The sequence below is a fragment of the Triturus cristatus genome, chromosome 2_2, assembly GCF_964204655.1.
Source record: "Triturus cristatus chromosome 2_2, aTriCri1.1, whole genome shotgun sequence".
NCBI classification, from domain to species: Eukaryota; Metazoa; Chordata; class Amphibia; order Caudata; family Salamandridae; genus Triturus; species Triturus cristatus.
The window spans coordinates 220,653,015-220,680,523 of NC_140582.1; the positions used below are offsets into that span (position 1 = coordinate 220,653,015).

Below are 27,509 nucleotides of genomic sequence, written 5' to 3' on the forward strand. Positions count from 1 at the left end.
ATTGGCTTACATTTTCTTTTCAAGCTACCACTGGACCTTTGAGCCACCCTTGGAGGTTGCAAGGCGTCAGCATTGCTGGGAACTTCTAGTGATGTGTGATTAATATTACCACCCGTCCCGCCATTCCCTAACGTAAGGGAAGAGGCACCACTCTTCCTCGTCCCGATAACCACAACGGGAGACAGGGTCCTAGGGGGCACCTCCCAGGGAGATTCTGGTAAAGGGGACAGGACGTCGTTGACCTGGGAATCACTACCCAACCCAGGGGATAAAAGTATACTTGGTGCTTCACTGACAGTTTCCCTTGGCGGATTATTTGGCCCACCCAGGAGAGAGAAAAGACCATTAGAGGGAGATCTAGAGTCACGCCTGTTCACTAGTTCAATCTCCTTATCAATAACTGAAGCAGCTCTTGACAAGAAGGCATCCATAGTTAAAACAGTAGCCCTGGATGCAGCTTTTGTCCCTTCTTGGCTCACTTGAGCCTTCCGCCTCCCCATGGCTCTGAACTGAGATGAACCCCCAAAACTTGCGATAAATTGACAACAAAGCAACTACTACCCTCGCTCAAATTTTCCACAACGGAAAAAAAGAAGAGCCTTAGTAGAATCCCCAGTGAATACTACTTCTCCCACATATAGGAGCTATACCTGGACACTTCTAATAATAGACCTGCTAGATAAAAAAAAAGTCACTAACCAGAGTGCAAATATTGGTCCACATCTACAGAAATTAAAACCAAGTGGGATGGCCCAGCCCGGCCTCTTCCGGCCTCTGACGGGCCCAGACGGGCCCGCCCTTGGTCTGGGCTGCGTCCCGCACGTGTCCCACGCCACGGGTGGAGAGGCAGCGCTTTAAGCACGATGGCCACGCCTCCCCCTCACTCGCGGCAGCCGTGTAATGTCTGGTGCACCCTGGGGGCTGTAGTCCTTGCCCCGGGTGTGGAGCATTGGGCGTCGGATTTGAGGCGAGATTGACAGGGCAGCACAGCGTCCTTCAGCCCACCTCCTTTAAAAGATGCACAGGATGACCCAAAATACGGTGGCAGCAGCAACAACAGAAAGGTTTTCGCGCCGTGGGGGGAGAGCCTTAGTAGAATCCCCAGTGAATACCCACATATAGGAGCTATACCTGGACACTTCTAATAATAGACCTGCTAGATAAAAAAAAAGTCACTAACCAGAGTGCAAATATTGGTCCACATCTACAGAAATTAAAACCAAGTGGGATGGCCCAGCCCGGCCTTTTCCGGCATCTGACGGGCCCAGACGGGCCCGCCCTTGGTCTGGGCTACGTCCCGCACGTGTCCCACGCCACGGGTGGAGAGGCAGCGCTTTAAGCGCGATTGCCACGCCTCCCCCTCACTCGCGGCAGCCGTGTAATGTCTGGTGCACCCTGGGGCCTGTAGTCCTTACCTCGGGTGTTGGAGCATCGGGCGTCTGATTTGCGGCGCGATTGACAGGGCAGCACAGCGTCCTTCAGCCCACCTCCTTTAAAAGATGCACAGGATGACCCAAAATACGGTGGCGGCAGCAGCAACATAAAGGTTTTCCTGCGCCGCGGGGGGAGAGGCAGCACTTTAAGCGCGATTGCCACGCCTCCCCCTCACTCGCGGCAGCTGTGGAATGCCTGGTACACCCTGGGGCCTGTAGGCCTTACCCCAGGTGTTGGAGCATCGGGCGTCGGATTTGCGGCAAGATTGACAGGGCAGCACAGCGTCCTTCAGCCCACCTCCTTTAAAAGATGCACAGGATGACCCAAACTACGGTGGCAGCAGCAACAACAGAAAGGTTTTCCCCTGCTGCTAGCTAGGTTTCAGTACTAAGTTTAAAAATGGCAAGCCAATGTTGAATGTTTTTGCTGAAATAAATGCACTGGCGAGCTGCAATTCCGGCAGGGTATACCTAGCCTTTAGCACTTCAAAGGTCAGTAAATACACTACCATTACTTTGATTAACAATGACACCCATCGCTAACAGGGTATGTGCTTGAGAAGAGGGCTGTACAGCTCTTGTACAGCTTTACTACTGCTTCAAAGCGCTACGGACAATAAAGGAGGTAAAGGGCTCCTCCAGTTTGGAGCCTTGGAAGGATGGAGTTCGAGGCAAAATCGAACTACTGTGTCGGTGACAGGTATGCAGGATACCACAAGCACTCCCCCACAAGTTTCCTTTCAGCTCTCTGAAGAACTTTAAAACCAATTTTAAAAGTCTTAGCTTGAGGGAGATGCAGCTGCAGAACGATCCAGGCTTGTGTGTGGAAGGACCTTCTGTTGGAACTGTACATATTTTGCGAGAGAAAGGCGAATATTTTCAGCGAGGGCGTCGTTTGATATCTGGCACCGTCTGACACAATACTGCGCAGTCCTGGACTCTGCCAGGGTGTATGTATCTTGTTGGATGAACTTGGCACTGACCGGGACAGTGAATAACACCAATAAATGTGCTGTCATGAACGCAGGTGTGAACCTGCTTCGGTTTTGGGGACAGCTGCAGCACCAAACCATCTTTATCCGCAGGGGGTGACCTTGTTTTGTAGTGGGGGGGGTGCAATATATAATTTCACCAGCTTTTGGAGGTTTTCTGGGCAGTCCCTCCCAACCTCATATGGTGCACTGACTGTGCCCCACTCCTTATGCAGTATGTCTCTCGAGAGCTTGTTAGTCCCTGAGCCTGCCTCAGAAATACCTCATGGCCGGAGGGGCAACACCCTGACCTCATTTGCATATATCACACCGCCATGCAAATGAGGGAAGGAGGCCTCCTTTGAAACGCACTAGCGCTAAATGTGCGTCTGCACAAGGTGTACTGCAGAAGGAGTTGCACAAGCCTTTTTTGCCCCTTCTCCAATATGGAAGTACCTCATGGGCGCTTCCCTATTCTGCCCGTGTTAGGATTCCATTGTACAGGGGCGGTCGCGGTTGCTGGGGCGGGCGTTGGCGGTTGCGGGTGGTGGGGCGGGCGTGGGGGGTCTGCGTCGGGTGGGGCGGGAAAGCTCGCTCATGGATCAATTATATATAAATGTTTAAAATAAACTTACCTTGCCACCTGACGGGTCCCGCGTCTCTGCTCCTGCTCTCCTCATGCACATTGAGGAACAGGGAGCAGGTCCCACTAACCAATCACAATGCTGCAACGCAATGTTGTGATTGGTAAGCACCCAGGCTCCCCTGACCAATCACAACGCTGCAATGCAGCGTTTGATTAGTTTTGAGCATCCTGGTTCGATGCTCAACCAGGGAATGGGGGCCTGGGCATGTTCTCCATGAAGGCTGTAATGCTGCCTGCATGGAGAATGAGAAAAGTGCGCATGACTGGTTTGGGCGTGCCGAGAAGGCCGACCAAACAGTCATTACGTGCTCAGGATTGGGCAAACCACTCCTCCCCTGCCCTGCTCGCAGAGCAGAGCAGCCCCGCCCGCCCGCAAAGCAACAGGAAGCAGCCTAAAAGGATAATAATGCAAAGTTATTATCATTTTGGGTTTCCGCTTCCCACTGCTTAAAAGTAGTGGGGCGATGCTCCTCCGCCAAAGCGGAGGAGCCGCCCCTGTCCTTGTATTTGTTAGAAGAATTTAAATAGAGAATGCCAAAACAGCGCTATGTAAAAACACAAATTAATATCAATATTATCCTTTCTACTTCAGTTTTCAGAAGAGATAATAATGTGAATACTGTGTTAGACTAATCAAAAGTGGAAAAACAAAAAGTCTAAAAGCACGAAAAGCAAAACGCAAACGTGAATGAATGATCACTTTATCTGGCAAAAAAAATAGTTTAGCCGGTATCTTTCAAGAACTCAATGCCTCTCTGAAAGAAATGAGCAGGAACCGATTAAAGGCACCTGTCTCCGCTTGATAAACATCATTATAAAACCACCATGCTATGCATTGCATTTGTTCCTGTGTAGTCTGTGTTTCTAGGAAAATGGCGGGAAAGTCCCTTGTGATTACTCGCAAGAAATTGCAGGGTGACAATATCTGCAAGAGTCCCATTACCTTGCTAGAAATGATAAAGTGTAACACTATTCTCGTACATGCCCCTTCCTAAGAATTCCTTTGAGTCCAAAAGAGTGCTTTGTGCAGGCTAACTGTCTGCAGGATGAATTCTGTCTTTGTTGATTCCTTCCTGTAGTAAGACGTTTCTTTTTTATTTTCAGTTGCGAGCGCTACGCGTGTCCTTTTAGCCTATGTAGGATAAAAAGCTCCCAGATAATTGCAGAGTTTCCTTTGTCCAGCACACACTGTACTCACAGATTATATTAAACATATCACACATGGTTTCTTTTCGATATACATCTCTTTGCTCACAAATGGCCCGATTCACAAAAGTAAACTTACACCTTTATGTAAGAAAGCTTCTTTTTGGTATTCACAAACTACGAGTTTAATTTTACGACTGTGGAGACTCCACACTGGTGGTGGTGACTCCGCACATTAAATGAAAGGCCTCTCTTTTCATGTGCGGAGTTCTCGGCCCAGTGTTTATTTAAAATAAAATTACCAACAATATAAAAAATATAATTTATTAATAAATATAACCAGGTGAAATTAAAACAATGTATATGAAAGAAATCCAGTATTCATTCAAATATTGCAAAAACATCTATTTTTATAATTATTTGTCCCATAAAATGTTTATAGAATAATTATAAATAAACTGTAAAAAGGCAACACAGCAAAATAAATATATAGCTATGACATGCTTTCGGTATTGCAACACAATAAAAATTCAAAACAATGTATAATTGGTGGTTTCACTTCACAATATCATTGTGAAAAAAATAGGATTGGACCTTACAGTTTTCAAAGTTTTTGACCAAATTCATTGTGGAGGTATGTGGCAAAAGTATTAGAAAAGTATGTGGTGCAAGTGCTCGTGGAAGGTGTACAGTCCCATAATTGGTTAAATGAGAAGCAGGCTGATTTTCATCCAGCTCATGGAATGGAGTCAGTCCTGGTTTGAATCTTGGATGGCCCCAGATTGGATTTAAGTAAAGGACACATTATTGCTATGATTTTGTTGGATCTCTCAGCCACCTTTGAAAGTGTCGATCATGCCATCCTCATGGACCGTATCTCATAAATTGCCATGGGGAGTAGTGTATTGCATTGGTACCAATCATTCCTGGCAAACCGCTCTGAAGCAGTAACCACTCTGAAGCAGTAACTGCTCTGAAGCAGTAATGCTTGCCCCATGTGTCTCACAGAGAGTTGGTGTTTTCCTTTATGAGGTACCACTGAGTCTCTGATTACCCACCATCTTCTTAACATCGGAGGCTACTAACTCTCGCCCAATAGGAATAAGGAGTTAGAACCTGTATGATGATACCCAGATTTTGCATTCTGCAGCACACATAGAAAGAGGAAAATGCCTATAAGGATTGTTTTTGTGCAGGAAGGTGTGCATTCCTGTCCTTTTATTTTGATGCATGGCAGTGCAGCAGGAAGGCTTGCTGCGCTGCTGTGCGTCAAGATGGTGTAAATGAGGCCCCTCCAGTGTATGATAGTGCTCCCACCCGCCAATCTCTAAATGAACCCCTAGCTCTCTGCCCCTCTTCTCTTTCTAGAATGCTCTCTTTCCCTTTATGTTATTGGTCAAATTTTCTCCTCTCATTCCTTCTAATCATTCTCTCCATTCACAGCTTTTTCCCTGTTTTGTTTCCTCATTTTCCCTTTGCTTTAACTTTATTTCCTGCCCTTTTTCTGCGTTCCTTGCTTTGTTCCCATTCCCTAACCTCTCCCTGTACAAGCAGCAAAGTCTCCTTCAGTCACAATCAGTAATTCAGAAAATGCAGACCCCCACACGCACGCATGGCCTGGAGCATAATAACCTACTTGTGATTTCTTTTCCAAACTCAATAATTTTCTTAGAAATAAGATTTTGCCTTTGAGGTCCATGTTTTATATTCACCATCAAATAAACACTACATAGTGCACGTTGTTGATTAGACTGTCTGATAAATATGATTATTTTAATACTCCTATGCAAGTTTTCTTTGGTGCAATAATTCAAGGCTGCTCTTACGCAAAGCCCATAATCATGAATCATATTTCCATGATTTCAATTTTGATTACGGTGAGATTTTTCCCTAGCTGTGAGTAAAAATCCGTGGTTTAAAATTTTGAATATGTTACAAAGCAGTAAAAACTCATACGTATACTCAAGTGGTGTTGTCTTTTCGGTAGTGACATAATCCTAAATATGAACCGTGTATGATAAAGGGTTTGTGAGGATTAACACCATTAACACATGTTTCGGATTACCAATGTTTAATGATTTCTATCTGTTATTCACACAGGTAATTTATATAGAAGACAGCAAACAGACAGCCTTGGACTGAAATTTCCCCAAAGCAGTTTTTTGACCGAAAGTTCTCACTGGATGGCAGATTTGTACAGTTTTTATTTTTCTGTTTTTCCAAATTTAAAATAAAATGAGAATATAAAAACGATGATTCACTTTCCCTTTTTCTTATCGGCGCTGTTTGGCAAACCTGATCTCATCCTAAACACAAGTCATTTTGAAAGCTACAGAATGAGAGTGTTGGAAGAAAGGGGAATTTAGGGGGTCCACTTAGAGTTTGGCAGCAAAAGAGCTCCTCCATAAAGCGGCTGTGTGCCCCACCCATGCTTTCTTGCCTCTCTCCACTATTAACTATCATTGAATGGGAGGGTATTTGCCTGCCTAATGTATGATCCTGAAATTGTTTTATTGGAAAATGTCTTACATAGGTTTGCATAGAAAATTTAGTACATTTGAAAGTGGTATGTCAGATTTTAGGCGGTTTATCAATGTGACAAAGAGTAAGTGCATGGTATTTTCAAAGAAGAATTATAATCTAAGGGGCCGATTCACAAAGGTAAACTGAGATGAAAGTATAACTTTACTACTCACAAATGCCCTTTGTGAATACCGATAGCCGCAAATGTAGGCTTTCGTCTCAGTTTACCTTTGTGAATTGGGCCCTAAGTTCTTGGCTGGTCTTCTGCTGAAAACGTTAAATCCTATTGCTCTTTTGGCCTTCATTCTAGCTCCACACTAACATGGACTGATTAGGGCAAAAATCATACTGGAAAGACCATGTCCACGGGCAAACACTTACACAGTTTCCACACTAGAATGAGTACGCAACTGATTGATGCTATGAAAAAGATCTAGGAAGCTACGATATCTGCAAATTTACTACATGGCCTACAATATCTTCCTTGATAGATCCACAAATGTTGAAACAATGTTGAATGAATATTTGGAAAATATATATGCCAATGCGTCAAAGCCTTTCAGTAGAAGCTATTAGACTTGAACATGGGATGACTGGGATCACGTTCAAGGTTTAGTGAGCAACTCTTGACATCTTCGAACTATGGGTCTGATTTACATCTCGGCGGACAGGTTACTCCGTCACAATGGTAATGAATATCCTGACTGCCAAAATATAAATGCCATAGTATATAATGGGATTTATATTTCGGCAGATCTAAATTTGGTCCTATGTTTTGAAGGTCCCTTCGAATTCATGAAGAAATTATATATTCAGAGAGCCACACACTGACGTTAATTTTAAATGACAATATAATAGCCCCATACAGAGTTCCAAGGTACTCGCATTTATCAAAAGATGAATTATGCTCATGGGCCTCTAAGGCTATGCTGAAATCCAGAATTTGGTCCTTAATTAAGTCTTCTGGTTTTGAAAACAATGTACAGTAATGTTTGAATATTAGGAAGTTATTGCCACTTACCATTGACACAGAACAAAATGTGAAGGAATTTTATATGACAGCCAGCCTGCCACTTCAAACCACATGGTTAGATATTTTTCTTACATTTTAAAGCAGGTGTGTTTCTGTTTAAAAGTGATATGAGGACAAATAGGTAGCTAAATATACAGCTCTTAATAATCCCCATATTTCAAATAAGCATTAACAAAGTCAATCACCTCTCTTTGCCAATTTTTGTTTTGTTGTATAACTGCAGTCCAAGCTCTGTCAAGGGTAATCCAGCCATATAGAGTTTTTTCCACAATCATGAGGGCTGGTCCCTTTTTTCAGTGTAAAAAAAATAAAAATGATTTGGCTTTAAAGGATAAAGGATGGCCTTCAGCGTTGAAACTGCAGCTGAAAATTCAAACAAGCGCTAAACTTATGCTATTGAAACAGACAGAAGAAAACCAACTACAGCATGTTTAGAGAAAACACACATTTGTATATGTAAAACATCATAAAACGCTGAATGGCTGCTGTGTGTGCACGTGTGCGCCCGCATGTACATATATCTTGCAGTAAAAATGTGGAGTACATTGTATTTTTCACCTTTGGAATCTGCAAAGCCACATCGAAGGTGGAGTTGCTTTTAATTCTGAATGATCTCACTTTGATGGGTTTCACAACACCCAAAGGTCAGATTTCTGGCAAGTGCTGGGGAGCCCCCTACTCTATAAATTATATTGTTATTGTTTTCTTAACCTAATTCTTCAACTCAGACGGTTTATTGTTGTAAGACAAGAATAACTCCTCTAAGGAATGCAGGCCAGGAACATCACTGTTTATGTCTTTCCAAATACAGGCCTTTCCACATTTGGATATTAACCACCTTTTCGTTTTGTTATGCTTTCTGATTATGAGGCCTTTGGTACTTTGGAAGCTTGTGCTTATTCACAAAAAAATCTTGGTTATTCAGTTAGAAGACATCAAATCCTGCAGTTGCTGAATTCACATAACATGCCCTGTTACCACTTGTGTTTATATAGTTTACAACGCCTTGCAAAAGAAACGCACGACAAACCTAAGCTAATCACAGCAATACACACCCAGTTATTCACCGTTGAGCGGCGTGCTCCACTATTTGCAAAATATAAAGGCACCCTTGCACTGTGGTGCAAGGGTGCCTGCGTTGGCATTGGACAGCTAATTTTAGCGCTAGGGAAAACACAGGGGTACACTGTATTGTAATAAATATGGCACATCCCAGCGTTTTGAAAATGTCAGAGCACGGCGCTGCCAAATTTAGAGTTGCTCCGCTTTCCGTCATTTTCTAGTAAATATGCTCCTCAGTGAGGTATTAATGAAAATGACGTTTGTTTTTTTTTTTTTGTTTTTTTTTTTTGTTTTTTTTTTGTTGAAACCGTTTATTGCAATCTCAAGAATATACAAGTATGGGCCTACAACCTTCCGGCCGGCCGCTAGAATGGCAGGAGCATATGACATACGTTCAAAAAACACTTGGCGTTGCAGAGAAGCAAAATCAGGAGGTATCAACGTCGTGGGCCACATCGCTCTGACCCCACAATACGGTTTCATTTTATACAAACAACACGAAAAAACCACACCCGCAAGGCAACCCGCAATCGAAAGTAACAGCACGTGCTCCCCGAATGGGGGACCCCCGCCATCCACAGGAGTCCAAAGAGGGGAAGGGGAACAGATCAAGGACTGGGGGAACTCTGTGCCCGGGGCTAGGGAAAGGAGTCAACTAAGGGGACGGGGCTGGTGAGGCAGCAGGCAGCAGTGGTGGCGCGCAGATACCCCCGCGGTAGGCGTTCCAGGGGCCCCATATCTTCACCCATGCCCCAGGCTTACCCCTCGCCACATACACCACCTTTTCTCGGAACATGCACCAATCCATGTGTTCTTTCCAGGCCGGCACCGCCGGGGGCCTCTGGGATCCCCACAATTGAGCAATGTCACACTTAGCTATCATATATCCCAGAGTCACCCATCGCGTCTGCGGAACCGAGTAGTCAGTTGGTTCCCACACATTCAGCAGGCATCTCCTCGCTTCAGGCAGCAGCGCGACATGCGTAACCACTCGCAGGACCTCATGCACACCACGCCAGAATCGCTCCACCTTCGGGCATTCCCACAAAATATGCAAAAAAGTCGCCAAAGCACCACACCCACGCTTACACAACCCATCCTCAGCATAGCCCATACGCAGAAGCCTTGGCCCCGTCATGTAAACCCGGTGGAGTACCTTAAGCTGGACGAAGCGAAGGCGAGCCGGTATGGCCACCTCCTTCGGAGAGGCCACCGCGGAAATCCAGTCCTCGTCGTCCAACTCCAGCCCATCGGCAACCCAAGCCTCGCGGAGGCCAGTCAGCAAGCCCGAGCGGTCATTAATCAATTTTTTGTAAATAAGGGAGATCGTGCTGTCCGGAACGTGGCCATCCAGCACTCTATCCTCCAGGGGGGAAGACTCCGGGATGGCGGCGACGTCTGAGAAGACGGAGCCCAGTGCGTGACGGACCTGCAAGTACCGAAAGTATTCACTGCCCTGTAGCTGAAACTCCGTCTGCAGCGTCTCGAATGTTTTAAAGCCCCCCCTCGTCCAGAGATCCCCCACTTTACTGATGCCTATCGTGTCCCACTTCTCGAAGCCCTTTGAGGTCCACAGGGAGCCCAATCGCTCAGACGCGTACAACGGTGATGCCCGGGTCAAACGGTCCTTCCACCCCATAGCTACATTAGCCGCGTGCCATACTCGCACCATGACACGCGTAGGTCCCGTCAGGCGGGGGTCGGGCGCGCCAGAGTAGAGCGCTCGATTATAGTCGCCACCAGGCAGGAGCATCTTGTCCATTTCAAATGCCGGGTTTAAGGCGGGCCCGTAAAGGCCATGATTAATTGCAGCTAGCTGGGAGGCCCAGTAATACCGTTTAATATCCGGGAGGGCAATCCCCCCGTCGTACCATGGGAGCGTCAACTTCGCCAGGGCAATACGCGGCCTCCCGTCCCAGAACAGGCGGCGCTGTAGACTCTCCACCTCACGAAAGTAGCGCGCCGGGACCAAATCCATAGTGTTCTGGAGAGCGTACAGGAAGCGTGGCAACGACACCATCTTAAACAATGCCGCCCGGCCGAGCGGCGAAAGCGGCAGGCGCCGCCAGCGTGCGACGTCCTCCTTCAAGCGCTGGAGGGGGGGAAGCAAATTCCGCTCGTAGCGGGCCTCCGGGTCCAGAGTAATATAAACACCCAGGTACCGAAACCCCTGGGAGGCAATCTGGATCGGGCAGCCCCGCGGGAGGACGGGAGCCTCCCCGGATAGCACATACACACATGATTTAGCCCAGTTGATGACAAGGCCTGAGTTGCGGCCGAATGAGCGCAAAACATCAACCAGGACAATCAGTGATTTACGCGGGGAGGCTAGGTACAAAAGGATATCGTCAGCGTATAGGGACACGCGGTCCTCATACTCGGGGGTCCAACGGAGACCACGGATGGAAGGGTGCCACCGCAGCCACTCCGCCAGGGGTTCCAAGGCCAGCGCGAACAGGAGCGGCGACAAGGGGCAGCCCTGTCGCGTGCCCCGTCCCAGCTCGAATGGGACCGATACTCTTCCATTCACCACCACCTGCGCCAATGGGCCCGAATACAACAATTTGACCCAGCTGATGAACCCCGGGCCAAATCCAAACTTCGCCAGCATCGCCCAGATGTATGGCCACTCGAGCGTGTCAAACGCCATGGTGGCGTCTAAGGATGCCAATATGGCCGGCTCCCGCACAAACGGGACACGCGCGAGCACCCCGTGCAGGCGCCGCAGATTGAGGGCCGTGTTACGATGGGAAATAAAGCCGGACTGGTCTTGGTGGACCAGATCGCCCACCACGCCGACCAGCCGGTTGGCTAGCACCTTGGCGAGGATTTTGGGCTCCGCGTTCAAGAGCGAGATAGGCCGATAGGATGTAACCCGGTCTCGGGGTCTCCCTTCCTTGTGAATCACCACGATTGTAGCCAGACGCTGGTCCGGCGGGAGGGAGCCCAGCGAGTGGGCCGCCAGGAACATCGCGCGGAGGTGGGGTGCCAGTACATCCGGTCGCAGCTTATACAACTCGATAGGGATGCCGTTCGGGCCCATGGCCTTGCCGGATGCGACCGAGCGTATGGCGAGGGCAATTTCGTCGGAGGTCGGAGCGGCATCTAACGACACCCTGTCCTCCACCGAAAGGGACGGCAGCGCGATATCCCTAAGTAGGGCATGGGAATCCTCCTCCGAGCAAGGAGAAACCGGGGAATACACCTCGCGGAAATAATCCGCGAAACAAGAGACAATGTCTTCTGGCTCGGTGACACGCACACCATCCATCCTCTCAATCAGCGGGATCACACGACTCGCTCTCTCCTTTTTATCCAACCATGCAAGCAGTTTACCAGCCTTATCACCCACATCATACAGTCGCCCCTGTTGCTCTCTACAGAGGCCCCTGGCCGCCTCCGTGACGAGGGCCCTGTAGGCCGCCTGTTTAAGTTGTAGGACATGTAGTGCAGCATCCGTCACCCCACCCTCAAGAGCACCCTCCAATTCAGCGATTTCGGCCTCCACCCGGGTCACCTCCTCCTGCTCGCGCCTCCGGGCATGGGAGATAAAGGAGAGGGCTTCCCCTCTAAGAACTGTCTTGAAGGCTTCCCACAGGGAGATAGCCGAAGGGACGGACCCCACATTCTCATCGAAATACCGCTGCAAGGATTTAATCAAATCAGCGCGAATGGTGGGGTCGCGCAGGTACCAGGCATTGATTGGAGCCACCCTGCCCTCCCCCCTCGGGAAGACATCAACGTGCAACAGGAGCGGGGAATGATCTGAAATACCCCGCGCCAAATGGCGCACCTCTCCTACCCTCCCAACATAGGCCGCAGGGACAAGGACATAATCAAGCCGTGAGAGGCTACCATGGGCACCCGAGTGGAAAGTGTACTGCAGCTGCGTGGGATGTTTTAATCGCCAGCAGTCCACCAATCCCAGTGTATCTAAGAAGCCAGACAGCCACGCCTGCGCCCGGGGGAGGTCCCTAGGGGGGTGACAATCCACGGTCCCAGAAACCACCGCATTGAAGTCCCCCCCAACCACCAGAAGCCCCCCCGGAAGGTCAAGGAGGAGGCGCCCTAGGTCTGCAAAAGTGGTAGACTGTAACCCCGGTGGGACGTATACTGATACAAAGACAACTACTTTGCCCTCCATTCTCCCCACTAAGACAGTGTAGCGTCCCCTCTCATCATGGCGCACCTCGTCTATTTCCAACGGGAGCGAGTTCTTCACCATGATGCCCACCCCCCGTGAGCCCGACGTGAAGCCCGAGTGGGCCACCAAGCGATAGCCACGCCGATTCATGGCACAAAAGGAATTACCAATAAGGTGTGTCTCCTGCAGAAAGACCACATCTGGCGAAAGTCGTTTCAAATACTGCAGGACCACACCTCGCTTGATCCTATCCCCCAGTCCATTAACGTTCCAGGACAATAAAGTCAGGTCCCTACCCCCCATCACCTACAGAAGCCATCATTCGTCCCCCCGAGAGCACCTTAAAAACACCAATACAATAAAGGGTTTGCCTTGCGGTAAAAACGAACAACACCCCACCCCAACCCACCCATCCCAACAGAACTCCCCCCTCCCTGCACCCCTGCATGAGCCCAAACAGCCCCCCCAAAGTGCAGTGTGCCTGTCGCCCCATGAATGATTAAACTAACTAGTCCCCCAGAGGAGGAGGGAAAGCCCCCAAGAGACCCCGTACCACCTCCACAGGAGGGGAACTTGACGAACAGTCAAAAGTGACGGTAATGTTGTCCAGAGCGAGGCCTGCTATTAGTCCCTCAGTCCTGATCCGGCGAGCCCTCCCCTCCAACCGCGCCCCCCCCAACCCCCCGGCCCCGATCCCCGGGCAAGGAGTCCAACCAGTCCCCGGCCGCTTCGGGACGATCAAAAAAGTGCGTGCGGCCATCCACCTCCACCCGCAACTTAGCTGGAAAAAGCATCGCATACTTGAGGTTCAGGTCCCGTAGACGACGTTTGACTCCGATAAAGCTCAGTCTCTGCTTCTGGACCGCTGGGGTGAAATCAGGATAGAAGTTTACGTCCATATTGTCAAGTCTGACCGGTCCTTGTTGCCTAGAAGTCTGCAGGATAGCGTCTCTGTCCCGAAAGTTGAAAATCCGGGCAATGAGAGGCCTCGGAGGGGCTCCGGCCTTAGGTCTTCCTCCAGGAACCCTGTGGGCACGTTCCACCGCAAAGAATTTACTCAGCCCCCGGGGCTGGAGATGGGTGAGAATCAGGTCCTCCACAAACAGGTCCGCCGCCGCCTCCTCACGTCCCTCCGGCACCCATACAACGCGGACATTGTTCCTCCGGGCCCGACCCTCGGAATCCTCCAGTCGACGATCCATCAGGGCGCTCGCCTGGCCAAGCCGGCGCACCTCCTTTTGGAGGGCCGCCACGTCCGCTGTAAGGCCCGAGGTGGTGTGGGCCAAAGAATCGACCCGGTCATTGGTCTTGGATAAATCGGCCCTCACCAGGCCAACATCCACGTGGACCGAGTCAATCTTCTGCGCCAGTGTGTCAAAGCGCTGGTTCACCGAGGCCTTCATCTCGGCGATAGCGCCCATGACATCTTGCAGGGTCAGATCCGCGGGCAGAGCAGGAGCATCAGTCGGGCCCTCAGGGGACCTACGCGGCACCTCGGGAGATCCCTTCTGGAGGGTGTAGCGGTCCATGTTGTTGGACTGTTGGGCTGCGCCACGGCGGGTCGATTTCACCTTTGCCCGGTCGCCATCTTGTTTTGTGGACATGGTATCAGTCCCCAAGTCGTGCCAATCACCTCGGAAAAGGCCGACAAACCAGTTCACGGGCTCCGGGGGGGGCAACCACAGGTCCGCAGGACGGATCACAGCCGGCGGGCCAGCAGGGCACCCCAACGAGGCCACACCACCGCACAATGCCCCGCAACCCAACCTCGCCTACGCAGCAAGGAGGGTGCAAAAGCGAAAGTGAAAGTGCGGGGTACGCGAGTCGCCCTGCCCGCCGCTGTTGATCACTTTGTCTCCGGGTCGCCCCGCAACTCCAATCCGGGGGGCCGGCGTGGAGAAGGCCGCAAACCTCAATCGGTGCTCCCGCCGGTGTCCGAGGTCCAATTTGGAAGCGGAAAACGGGTGACACCTCAGCTCGGGCTCACCAACACAGTCCCCTCATCTAGGACAGGATATTTTCAGGATTTATGTAGGAGGTCACGGAGGTCCTCGGGAGCCTCGCACCTACGCGGCCATCTTGGTTGCGCGCTAGGCTCCTCCTCGAAAATGACGTTTGTGATTAAAAACTGGCTATTGCCTCATTGTCCATCTTCCCTGCTACAGTCAGTACCTGCAAAGTTTTATCTCTGCCCCGCAGAACCTGTTCCCTGGCTGACATACAAAATAATCCTCCCAACATGGCCGCCATTCCTATGTGACAATAGAAAAGGGAAGGAGTAATGACAGTACATACTTTATATATACAAGCAAGTTAAAACATAACCCATTCCACCCCCCTTGGGAAAAAGCAGGACTGTATCGGTGAAGACCTGGTGGCACCACAAATTTCAACCACTCACCTTTTGGATAAACTTCAGCTTTCCCTCATTCCTTCTCATGACCCATTCTGGACCATGTATGTCTAATTCAACCCAGCAGCATTAAATGCAACCCAATGGCCCTAAACCCAAAACTCTTGGTCAATCTGCAGCAGTTTTCATCTAAAAGTAGGCAATGTAAACACAATCTTTTCCGCCAGTCAGTTGTCCAAACTTCACCTCAATAATTTAACACACAATGGCCCAGATTTATCAAAGCTTTGCACTAGAGAATCCTCGCCGCAAAACACGGCATAGTTTTGAGACAAAAGAGAGATTTTGAACTGGAAGCTGACTCTCCTAGTGAGCCAAGCCCCTAGGTAGTCTGCCTGCAACCAAATTACCGTATACCTGAGAATAACATTGTAGATTATAGATTGGACTTATTTTGAGTCTGACCCTTATATAGCACCAAAACTACAACACATTGCATATGAGAATGGCACTTACAAGTATGTGATAGTGATGGATTAGCCACTCTTCTCCCTTGTGACCTTTTTGACAGAGCATCTTTCATTACTGTTGACCATACCATGTTGATGGAAGTTCTCAAGAGCATACTAGACCTCACCATTGGGCCTGAAGAGCAGCCAATGGCAGTAGAGGAATACAGTGGTGACATGATTGTATGGAGGGAAGAGGCATGCAGAGCTCATGGGGTACCTTGTACTCATGATACTGGCAGGGTGGAGGATGGAGGTAAGGTGAATTGTGGCCACGATTGGAGCACAGGTGCCGGTTCAACCACAGAAAAAGCCTTGAGAGAAAATCAATGGCTGCACCATGATGGAGACAAGAGAAACCATGCTGAGAGAAGAGGATAATATCAAAAATTATATTTTGGCTACGTGTGAGACATGAGTAGATGAGAAGGCCTGGCCAGCCAGAGAGCCTGAAAACTGGTGCAAAGAACAAAAAATACTTTCTTTACGTTTGTCCTTAAGAACCAAAGAGCTAGAGTGTAAAGCACCTCCTGAGAGGCACCAGGCAGAATATCTATCTCAAGGTCGAATCGAAAACCCCCCCACAGCTGTCCCAACCCACCGTGGGCCACAGTTACTATATATTATATGCAACACAGCTTGATTTGGAGGTAGCAGGACAGCACCATATCTACAAAGATATGTGCTGCTACAGTCATCCTTAATGCTGGTGCACTTTCTGGCTGCCTAGCGCCATGCACCTGTCCTTGCACTATGGAGGAAATGAGCCTGCATTAGTCTAGCATTGGGTTTCTACTGAAATGGTAGCCATCCAGTACAAAATACTATGCTTAGACTAACTCAAAAGCATTTCCCACTTTGCATGTGTGCTATACATTGCAGCACACGTGTAAAGTTAGAAATGTTTGAATAAAGCAAAACTTTTCTCCTACTTTGCGTCAGCCTCAAGGAGGTGTACATTTTCTGCACAAAGCCCTGTCTACAAATGTTAGTGGAAAGGGCCTTTGGTGGTTGCATGGGAACATCAGCCATGGTATGCTCTCTTGGGGCAAAGGAAAGTAAAAAGTTGGTGAAGACCTTGTGCCAGTTCACCTCTACTTTATGTGATTTTGCTCTGGCTCAAAACCTTGAAAAGTCTGCTTTCATGCTTTGCTTTTTGTTCCCTAAGGGTCCTCAGCATTTTTATATTTTTTGACTGTGTCCAAGATATTCCTTACATAAAGAATGTGAAGAGGCTTCTAACCTAACAAACCCTCCTGAACCTCAACTCTAGTCTCCCCAAGGGCTTTTCTGGTATTCCCTGGAAATGGTTAACATCTCAAAAGGGTTGTTTCACCTTGTAAATCTTGAGGGAAGGGCACCTTTAAAACCCCATGTTGCAGGGATCTGACTTTGGGCATTTTTGTGTAGTCTGTGAGGGTGACTGCATCTCAGGTCACGTGCCCTTTAGACCCCTTGTATGAATCCAGAGAGCCAGTAGGACCATATTTTAATCAAGGATGATCATAAACATTGAGAAAATGTGCGAAAAAAGATTATCCAGTATCACTGGAGGGATAATGACAAATGGATACTTGCAGACACTGTAGGGGGTAGATTTTTGCTGGAAAACTTGCAAAAATATAGGATGGACAGTGCACACAGAAAAACAACATGATGGCCTCATCAAAAACAACTTGATGACCTCACCCACCACTTTCTGTTCTTTCACATTCTCAAGAGAACTGTCTAAAGGTTGGATACTGCTCACAAAAAACCACTTGATCACCTCATCCACCACTTTCTGTTTGTTTACTTTCTTGAGAGAACTGTCTGGGTGGAATAGAGCAATCTTCCATTAGGGGATCCTATTTGGTGAAAGAGCACCATATTAACTCCTAGGACATGGAGGGGATCAGGAAAAGCCTGCTCTCTCTCTGTCAAAATCTGCTCTTCTTTGGAGCAGGAAATTACACACAAAGCCAGTCCCAACCCACACAAACGTTGAGCACTGCATCTGAACTGATTGGCCGAAGGCTGATGTCCAGATGCCTGAGAGGGGAAAATAAACCGGGTGCATTTAATACTTTGAAGAAGTGCACCTTGACAAGATCTGCATGGACCTGCGGGTTCTCATCTAGATGTTTTGAGATTCATGCCATCAGTCTCCTCAGGACTTGGAGTAAAGTTGAGCTTCTACTTAAACCTTGTCTTCTGCCCTTCTGCTTCTGTACCTGGCTGTGTGGTTAAATAGCCCAGCTATGATAACCTCTGAGCACCCAAAGCCCTCTCTGCCCCTTAAGAAAGGTGGAGGAGGACTGCCTCAGAATGAACAACAAATGTACAAAAGGCCCAGGTCAGAGTATAATTTGTTCTGGCAGTTGGCAGTAGGGAGGGAATTGGTATTCATATTTTGGGGCCATGACTTATTATTCATTATCAGACTTATTCCCAAAATAAGAGAGGGAGGCAGAAAAGAGGGGAAGGAATGAAGAAGAAAACTAAAGGAGAACAGTAACAAAGGGAGAAAGCAGGGGTGAAAAGGAACATGCAAGAGTGACATAAAGAGATAGAATGAATAGGTGCAAGAAGAAAGAGATGTGCACGCTACCACCTATATAATCTGCATGATTGAACCCCCATCGCGGGGTTGGGGACGGTGTTGTCAGTGGCGGCTGGTGACATTTGAAAGTGGTGAAGCGTAAAAGTTCAGGAAGATTTCCCAGTGGCAAACAAGCGCAGCAGGTGAGCCTGAACGTCATAAGCGGGAATCGGGGGTGTTCTTCCACCCGAGAAAAGTTTGAAAAAAGAGTGGGTAAATGGTGCATTTTCAAGCATATTTGAGAAAGCAAGAAGGTTAATAAAGCATTGTGTAAGTGTAGTTATGACACCAATCAAGAGATTTCATATGATAATGATGTAGGTAGCTGCTTATTCAATACTATCTTATAGCTTATTCAGTCTGTCAGCACCACGGGCAATCCGATTAGATTGGGCTAAATGAACTGACAGGAGCAGCATCTGAGCTGGGTCTTCTGGATGGCGTTTGTATTAATTATGCCAATTTAGATAGTGTGCTTTGAATTAAAAAATAGTGTGTCTGTTGTAAAATTGTGTACTGATGTTGCAGTGTTGAAGGCTTTTTTGAGAATTTTAGAGCGACCTACCGCCCAGCGCCTTGAGATACTTATGGGTGAGTAGTTGCGCTTAACAAACACCTGATTGATTAATTGGTCCGGCCCAGTTTAGGCCAGCGCACATCCTACCTCAGATATGGCTCAGCCTGGTAATGCCCAGCGCAGCGAAACCACTTTTTAGAGGGAAAAAGATTTTACACATGTCAATTTAGTGTAAATTAATTTACCATCTTGCGATTGGGATATGTGAAGACTGAGAGTTGTAACTTCACTTGTATAGTGCAGCCGGTTATCACCACCGGTGTCTGCATAAACTCTGGTAAAAGCCCCAGAGTGGGGTTCTACCAACCAATAACAGGAGACTGAAAAGATTCTTGAAAAATAATTGAATGGTGACTTGTGTTTTATGTAAGGAATATTTAAGCATGTTAAAAACGATGTAATGTCCCCAGGTGGGGTGGCAGAGAGTAGTTTAACATACACACAACTTTTTTTAGGTCGAGTATTGGAGACCTCTGTATATACTTTAGTACATACTTATATGTGTGCGAGGAACTTCGTCTGCTGCTCCCAATCCACAGGGAAAGACGACCACGGACCCAAAAGAATATAGTGCAAGGTGAAATTTTTATTCCATTTTTGCACCTCGTACCACCATGACACGTTTCGGCCTCAACACGAAGGCCTTGATCACATGACGCTTAAGCCAGAGAATTTAAAGTGCAAGTGCAAGCAACTCGTGACAAACAGGCCAATAGATATAGAGAAAATACCACAAATGCAACTATACATAATGGTTAGTGGCCATACAACACATTGACCTGAACTCAGGCATTTGTAAATCTTATATGATGTTTGCAGATAAATTGTGCAAATTTAGTCAACATTAGCATAAAAACGAATTGTAGCAGCATTTGCAAAATATTGATGGTATAAGTGACCATTAGCACCATGCCACCTACATTTGAATAAACAATACTGCATAATTGCCGTTGGCGCTGTGGATTGATCACGCCACCACATCTATCTAAATAAAGTGACTGTGCAAGTTCCAGCATTGTGCAAATTTATACAAGTGCAACGTTCTATATTTAGCAGCATTTACAAAATATTGATGGAATAAATACCGTGAGTCAAATACCCTCTAGTAATGCGCCGTCTGCATTCTAGTATAAAATACTGAATAATTTCAGTAAACAGTGCGCTGATCATACCACATTGTAAAAACTGACTTACAAGACGGAGTTTGCCGTGTATGTGCTGGAGTGTGCGTGTGGCCTGCAGTATGTTGGTAGTACCAAGCTGCAGGTTCACAAACGCATTCTCCGGCACATACGGGCAATTGGCAACAGTGATCCAGCATACCCTGTTGCGAGGCACTTCAAGGAATTCCATGGTAACTGACTGGAGTTTTTGAGTTACTTTGTAGTTGATACTGTGGTCGTATCACATGAACCACCTCCCATGTTAGGTATGCGTTAGTCAGGGATTTAACAGACGTTAAATTCCTGCATTAAGGCATACTTAGCGCGATTAAAATAATCACTTCCCCGCATTGTAAATATCGCGAAGCTGCCTTCACGATATTTACCCATGTTGTTTCCACAGACATGCCTACTTTGCATCTCATTAGCGATGTGAAGTTAGACGTACTGGATACGGGAGCAAAATCAGCAAAACACGGGATAGCGTGTCTTTGCTGATAAGGCGATAAAATTATTGCCGCTTTTCGGCCGAAAACGGCCGCAAAAGCGGTGATAATTTTTTATCGCCACATTGTTAATATGCCCCAAAGATGTTGAAATCCTGTTTAGTGCCCCATCCTGCACACGGTGCAGAACCAAGACCGATGTGCAAACCACCAACACAGCCACCACACTTTGTGCGCAAGAGAAGCCAACAGACTGTGTAAATATACCTCCCCACTAACAGTAAACACAATGATGTCATTAAACGCAGAAGCAGTGTGATACACATCACCCCCTGCCTCTCACACTAGATTACAAACACACAGCCTTGCTTTTATTCAAAGAACTTCCAAGCTCACATCAAACAGACTGAGGGCAAACGAGGTATATTTGTCAGCCATGGCCAGTATTTTACAGCACGATGAACTGCAGCTAAAATGTACATCTGCCATGAAATTTGATTGGTTTATGGCATGTTGCACCGCAAGAAATTAATGCCCTTATGTACACTGTAAGTACTGCAAGTTATCACCCCATTTCCAATAAAACGCGTTCAGTAATGAGCTCCGGCAGACCTAATAATATCAACAGCTGTGCAGAAGTTGGCATGGGGTGGGTCAGGCAATGGTTTGCTTAGACCCTGACCGCCCCATAGGAAGCCTGGGTTAGCAGCATTTACAGGGCTTTCCTCTAGTTGAGGTTAAAACAAGCCACGGCTGAGAAGCCTCCCTGGGGGACATGCCGAGCTCTGAATAGCCTCGCTAAATGATTCACAACCCACCCCGTCGCCACTGGTGTTTGCATATGAAAATTGCTGTCATAGCCGAAGAGGTCACGAGCGAGGCTAGCGTGCCCCGAGACAGCTAAAAGCAATTGTAAGGTATTTACTTGATGTCTCTGTGCCTCCTTTCTCTTTAGCACCTGAAATGCATCAGTTTAGGATGTGCTCTGTACAGCCAATTTCTTATATATGCTTTAATAGTTTCATGTTCCATTCGTTATAGCAACCTAGGCCACATACACGTGTTACCTTGTCTCCTTGTGCACTAACGTCGTTGGTGTCACGGCAATAGGGGGGGGGGGGAGGGAGCCCTTATAATAAAAGCCACCCAATGGAATGGCTCAGTCTAATGAACTACAGTGAACCACCTCCGTAATTTGAAGAAATACAGGGGCAGATTTACAAGACCCTTGCGGCTCCGGTGGGTCACGTTGCGTGATGCACCGGGGGCGCAACCTGCTGTGTGATATTTACAAGCACAGGTAAAGCCACCCTGCGTGGCTTTTACCAGTGCTTGTAAATAGCGCCTCTAGTTGCGCAGCACTTTGCGTGTTAGGGGCGTGACATGGGTGTTACTGTGGGTGTTCCCACGCAACACCCGTGTCCACTGATGCATTTCCAGATTTACGAGCAATCGTAAATCTGGAAATGTGTCAGAATGCTACGCCACCCTAGGGGTGGCATAGCGAGATGCAACAAGGAGAAATGTTTTCATTTTTTCCCCTCTTTCAATGGCAGCTGCATTCTACAGCATGCATTGGAAGTGGAAATCACCTCAGTTGATTGTTTTTGTGCAGGAAGGTGCCCCATCCTGCACAAAAACAGTCTCCTCACGATGCATGTTGCAAGGATGACTGTGCTGGCGCATGGCTGCAGTTTGTGCACCAGCGCAGGGAGAAGCACAGAGATGCGACATATTGTTGTAAATATGTCACATCCCTGTGCTTGGAAAGTGACTAAGTGTGGCACAGCCAAATGGCTTGTGGCACGCACTGAGTCACTTTCCTTGTAAATCTCCCCACACTTTTTAGGGCATTCGTTTATTGCACGATTGACAGGATTTTCCAGATGTATTCATGGCTCGGCTCGCGTTCTGGCTTTGTAGACTTGCAGTCCATCCCCTCAGTTTGTTCCATAATTCATGAGCCTGGGCTGCTGGTGGGAGGGGCTGGGCCAATCATGCAACCAAAATGTGTTTCAGAGTGTGCTTCCCGTGTTTTTACATTTGGCCGGTGATTTGATTTTTTTTTTTAGACATTTTAAAGATGTGTCAAACTGAAAGAGGTCTTCCCCGTTGGCTCTGCTCTGATGAGTTTCACTTTGTCACTTGTTTGATCCCTTCACTCTGTATTAAGTCAAACAATAAGTTTTGCAGGCCTGGCAATTAGTGTGAAAGTGAAAGGAACCAGCAGGAGTGGCCCGCGCTCATCCATCACCGCTGGGCCTGTGGGCGTGGGGGCTGGCATAGGCCAGGCCGCAGTGAGGAGGCGCCAGTGGCCTACTAACACTTCAAATGGTGGGGGCAGGGGGTAATGCCAACAGAGTTTTTCACACACTTCTTAAAATGTGTTAAAAGCACCCTCTTACAATTCAATCGTAGGAGGGTGCTTTTAACACATTTTGAGTTCTGATTAGTCAAAAACTATTCCGCACCGTCCACCAGCTGAAAAAAAAAGTATTCACCCCCCACAGGAATGCTGTCACTGGGGATCAGCAACGTGCCTCGTCGTGACCTGTCACTACCTTTTTCCCCCCTTCTAGATACCGCTCCTATCCGCACTCTTCCGCCTGAGACTGTCATGAATGCTTCTTCCCTAGCCTAGCAGCGTCTCTCAGCCAATCCAGACGCAGCGGTGCCAGGATTGGTTTGAGCAGGCAAACTCACTGCTCATTAGGAGACTGCGGGTCTGTGGCTTTGGGCAACTCCCGCTCACTAATGTGCAGTAGAGACAAGCATGTAGCGCGCTTATCGGGTTGGCCGTAAAAAGGCAGGCGTCCAACCCGACGTGCACTTTGTGGGCCTAGGTACTGTGCCCACCTTTGCCTATTAAATTGTTTAAGCCCTACACCCTTTCGGAGCGGCTGACGGGAGCTGCCACATGGCGCCATTTAAACTTTGAAAAGTTTAATGTTATTTATATCTAACCTATTCGCATGTAAGAGGGGGCCAAAATATTAGTGGGTCAATGCCCCAGGGCGCCAAGGCAGGAACCGCCCCTGGGTGTTGTCCTCTAGAATAGATGAGGCAACGTGTCTCTGTGATAAGATTCAAAACGGCATTTCAAATTTCAATAATAATACTGACTAAATGAGTCTGATATCAGTAATTTAGGAAAACCATGAACGTTCATTGAGATATTAAAGTGCAAATCAACGAGACAAAATATAGCAGTCTCAATAAACCAGTCATAAAACTCAGAATCAATTGCCATGAAGGCTCTCACGGGCATATTTATCAAACGTTCATGCAATGCAGGGCATGAATAGGAAAGTGCTGAAGAGCATCATATCTACCAACATATGGTGCTCTTCAGCTCTCCCCTCCTGCACTGGCGCCCTTGTGGCTACCTAGCACCAACACAGGTGCATCATGGGAGCAGTAACAAGGAGAAATAAACAGATTTCTCCTCACTATGGGGTCTATTAGTATGTCGGGCGGATCGCCACTGCCCGCATGGTGGTGGCGATCCACCCGACATAATCCCCCACCCGCCTCCCATTTCCCCCCCGCCATATTATGATGGCGGGGGGTACCGCGGCGGACGGGAAGACCGTCCACCGCTTTTCCGCCCGGTCGACTCGTCGACCGGGCGGATAAGGGTTGCATATGGTGGCAGTGTCTGCTAGATACCGCCATCCATATTACTATGGCAGCGGGAAGCAGCCTTTCTGTGGTGGCGTTGCCGCCACAGAAAGGCATGCGGTCTTCTAAGTTGGGGGCTCATTAAGGGCCCCCAGGGTGTTGGGAGGGTGGGGGTGCACACAGGGGGGACCTACGGTACCCCCCTGCATTTACATGCACAAGGTGGCGGGCCCCCAGGGTGTTGGGAGGGTGGGGGGTGCACACAGGGGGACCTACGGTACCCCCCTGCATTTCCATGCACAAGGAGGCAGGCACCGCATGCAAATGTGCAACATGCATATATTGCATTGTGGCGGATGCTGCTTCCAGCAGCGCCTGCCACAATGCAATGTATGTGGGATGCCACTGTGGCGGTGGCATCCTAATTGCCGGTGCGGGACCACCGCACCACTGGTGGCCGGTCCCAGCACCGCTAGGGTGGCAGGCGGACGAAATAGGCCCCATGCCAATTTAATGCCACTCCAGTGTTATAAACCTTAGTAAATCTGGAATTGCATGAAATCCATGGGTGGATGCATGGAAATGCACATGCTCCACCCATGGAATGCCTATTACTAAGAAATGTAACGCAATGCAGTGCAAGCTGCTGCGTTGCAATACATTTCTTTACAAAGCCACGCAAGACCATGCAAACTAGGGCTAGCTTGGCTTTGTAGATCCCAAATAAGTCTTTATGTTGCCCTACGTCGCATTGCGTGCCGCAAGTGCCCCATAGTGGTTTAGTAAATCTGGACCTCAGTATTAAGAACGATACACACATTGTAAAATCTTAAAAATATGCTAAGTCCAAAATGTGTGACAAATCGATTGAGAATTGGGCAGCATCCCTAGTACAGACCCAAAAAGATCTGGCTCACCCCCAAATTGAGTGCCTTTTATAATAACTTTCACCACAGAAAGCTATGGAAATTGCAGTCAGTTCGGGGTGAGCAAATGTAGCAGCAGAAAGCAAATCAAAATTCAGCATGATAAAACGTCATCAAATACCACCATCCTAGCGCTACAGCCCTGAAGGAATAATAATTATGCCCGTCTGACCTAATGTCATCAGAGGTGTCAGAACATATCTGGTTATATAAACCATCCAAAGACTCATAAGTGAATGAACTACAGAGTGCGAGCAGGAAGAGTCTTGAAAACTATCTAAAGGCTTCCTCTGAATTCTTTGAGAACGACATGTAATTTCAAAACAAACAATGCACATTTTGCTCGATGCAATGTCAATTAGAAATATAAACACACGATGAATATTAACCCCTTCAGCGCGGCGCGGATTACCGCGCCGTGCTGAAGGTTCGTTGTGCGGGCGGGGCTGTGACGGAGCGGTTCCGTCATCCGCATAGCGCGACCAATGCGCATGACGGATCCGCTCCGTCATGCGCATCGAAAGGGTTAAGAAGCAGCAACCACATAAGTACAAAATGGAATTGAGGTCTAGCTGAGGCCAAGTTTAGCATAAGTCAGAAAAACATAGTTCTGTACATCCCAACATCATTGTGTTGATTGCAATGCGCTCATGTTAATGTGCACATCAGATTTAAATCAGAAAATAACTTGATATAAAATGAGGTAGAATAAAAACTAAGCAGCTTTCGGATTCAGTATCCTTGACATTCAGCACAGCTGAGCTCCCAAGAAACTATGGGGCATATGTAGAAGGAAATGTCGGAGCGCGAACCTGTGCCAAATTTGGCATTCCCGTGCTCCGACATTTCCAAAATGCAGTGATGCGGCGTATTACAACAATACGGCGCACCCCTGTGTTTTTCCTAGCACTGGTGCTAAAATTAGCTGCCTAGCGCCTACACAGGCACCCTTGCACCATAGTGCAGGAAAGTACACCTTTGTGTACATAAACAATCCATTATGGTGATTTGTTACTTCTAGGTGTGTAGCACAATGCAGTACACATAGAAGTAGCAAATCGTCATTATTTATTGATTGCTTATGAGCAGGAAGGGGCACCTTTCCACACATAAACAATCATCCATGGCGTTTTGCTCTTTCCATGTGTGCTGCAGAACAAAACACACCTAGAAAAAGCAAAAACGAAGAGAAGTAAAAGTATTAATCCTCGTATCACCATTCTAACACCTGCTCTTGCATGGCGTTAGTTATTGGCACTGCCTCAGATTTACACATCCTTGTAAATCTTGGGCAGCATCAAAAAGCAATGGGTGTTGCGGTAGAACGCCCACAGCCACATCCATTGCTCTCCCCTTTCATGCAGATACGTGCGTGAAAAGGTACCATATTTACAAAGTGACGTTAAGCCACAAAATGTGGCTTAATGCCACTTTGTAAATTTGGAGCAGGGCATTGCGCCACAGGAACGCCGGTAAAAGTGACGTTTCTGTGGTGCAATGGCCTTATAAATATATCCCTATATGTTTTAGTTCTACCCTATTATAGCATTTAAAAAGACAATTTTTTAAAAAGAAGTTAGAAAGCCCAAAAATAATTTAAAGTGGTTACAAAATGGTAACAAAAATGGCTCTTTTCGGAGCTAACCTGTAGTTTCATTATCTATGTTGTTTGTAGTATGTTTCCCTTCACAAAAACTGTAGACAATCCCTTGCATACACTCCGAGGGGGCAGTGCTGTCTGCTTTACTCTCGTGAGACTGTTCCAAAATTTGAAAATCACCCAATAGAAAAGCTCATACTGTTTATCAAGTAACTGCACCATACAAACAGCAGTTAGTCACAACCTAACCTACTCTTGTAACTGCCCAAAACATCTAAATTACATTAATAATTTGGCCCCTCTCCCAGTTCTTCTCTCCTCTTATAACTCTGTCTTGTTCCTGGAGATTACTCATTCTGCTGAGTACTCCTCTTGTGACTGAGATCTCCATACTGCCCCATGGTTCGGCTCTGCATTTTGGGACACATCTCCATCCACAGGGCTAGAGAATATGCTGTTAATTGTGGTATTGACTAAAATCTTGGAATCCCACTAGGACATAACTTGGATTGGTCATAGAAGTATAAAGAGACCTCAATTGTTACGAATGGTTGAGAGCATTTTCGATTGTGAGCAGCCAGACCTGTTGATAGTGCACTGTGGTGGCAATGACCTAGGCACAATCGCAGGGGTTGTGCTTGAAATGCAAATGAAGGAGACCTTTTCACAATTGATTTCTCTCTTTTGTCACACTGTCTTTGTATATTCTAATATATGTCAAAGGCAAAAATGACAATGGACAATTTTTGTCCTAAGATTGAGAAATCCTGGAAGC

At 47.5% G+C, this 27,509-nt stretch overlaps 1 protein-coding gene across 3 annotated transcripts in view; it reads left to right on the forward strand.

Moving 5' to 3' along the window:
• The window catches only part of SUSD1 (sushi domain containing 1), a 611,958-nt gene extending 605,520 nt beyond the window's left edge, over positions 1–6,438 (forward strand). For all 3 annotated transcript variants that reach the window (XM_085641265.1, XM_085641267.1, XM_085641266.1), the window contains one exon: positions 6,297–6,438. The gene's annotated coding sequence lies outside the window, so the exon portion shown is untranslated. The remainder of the gene's footprint in view (positions 1–6,296) is intronic.
• Positions 6,439–27,509: the final 21,071 nt, after the last annotated feature.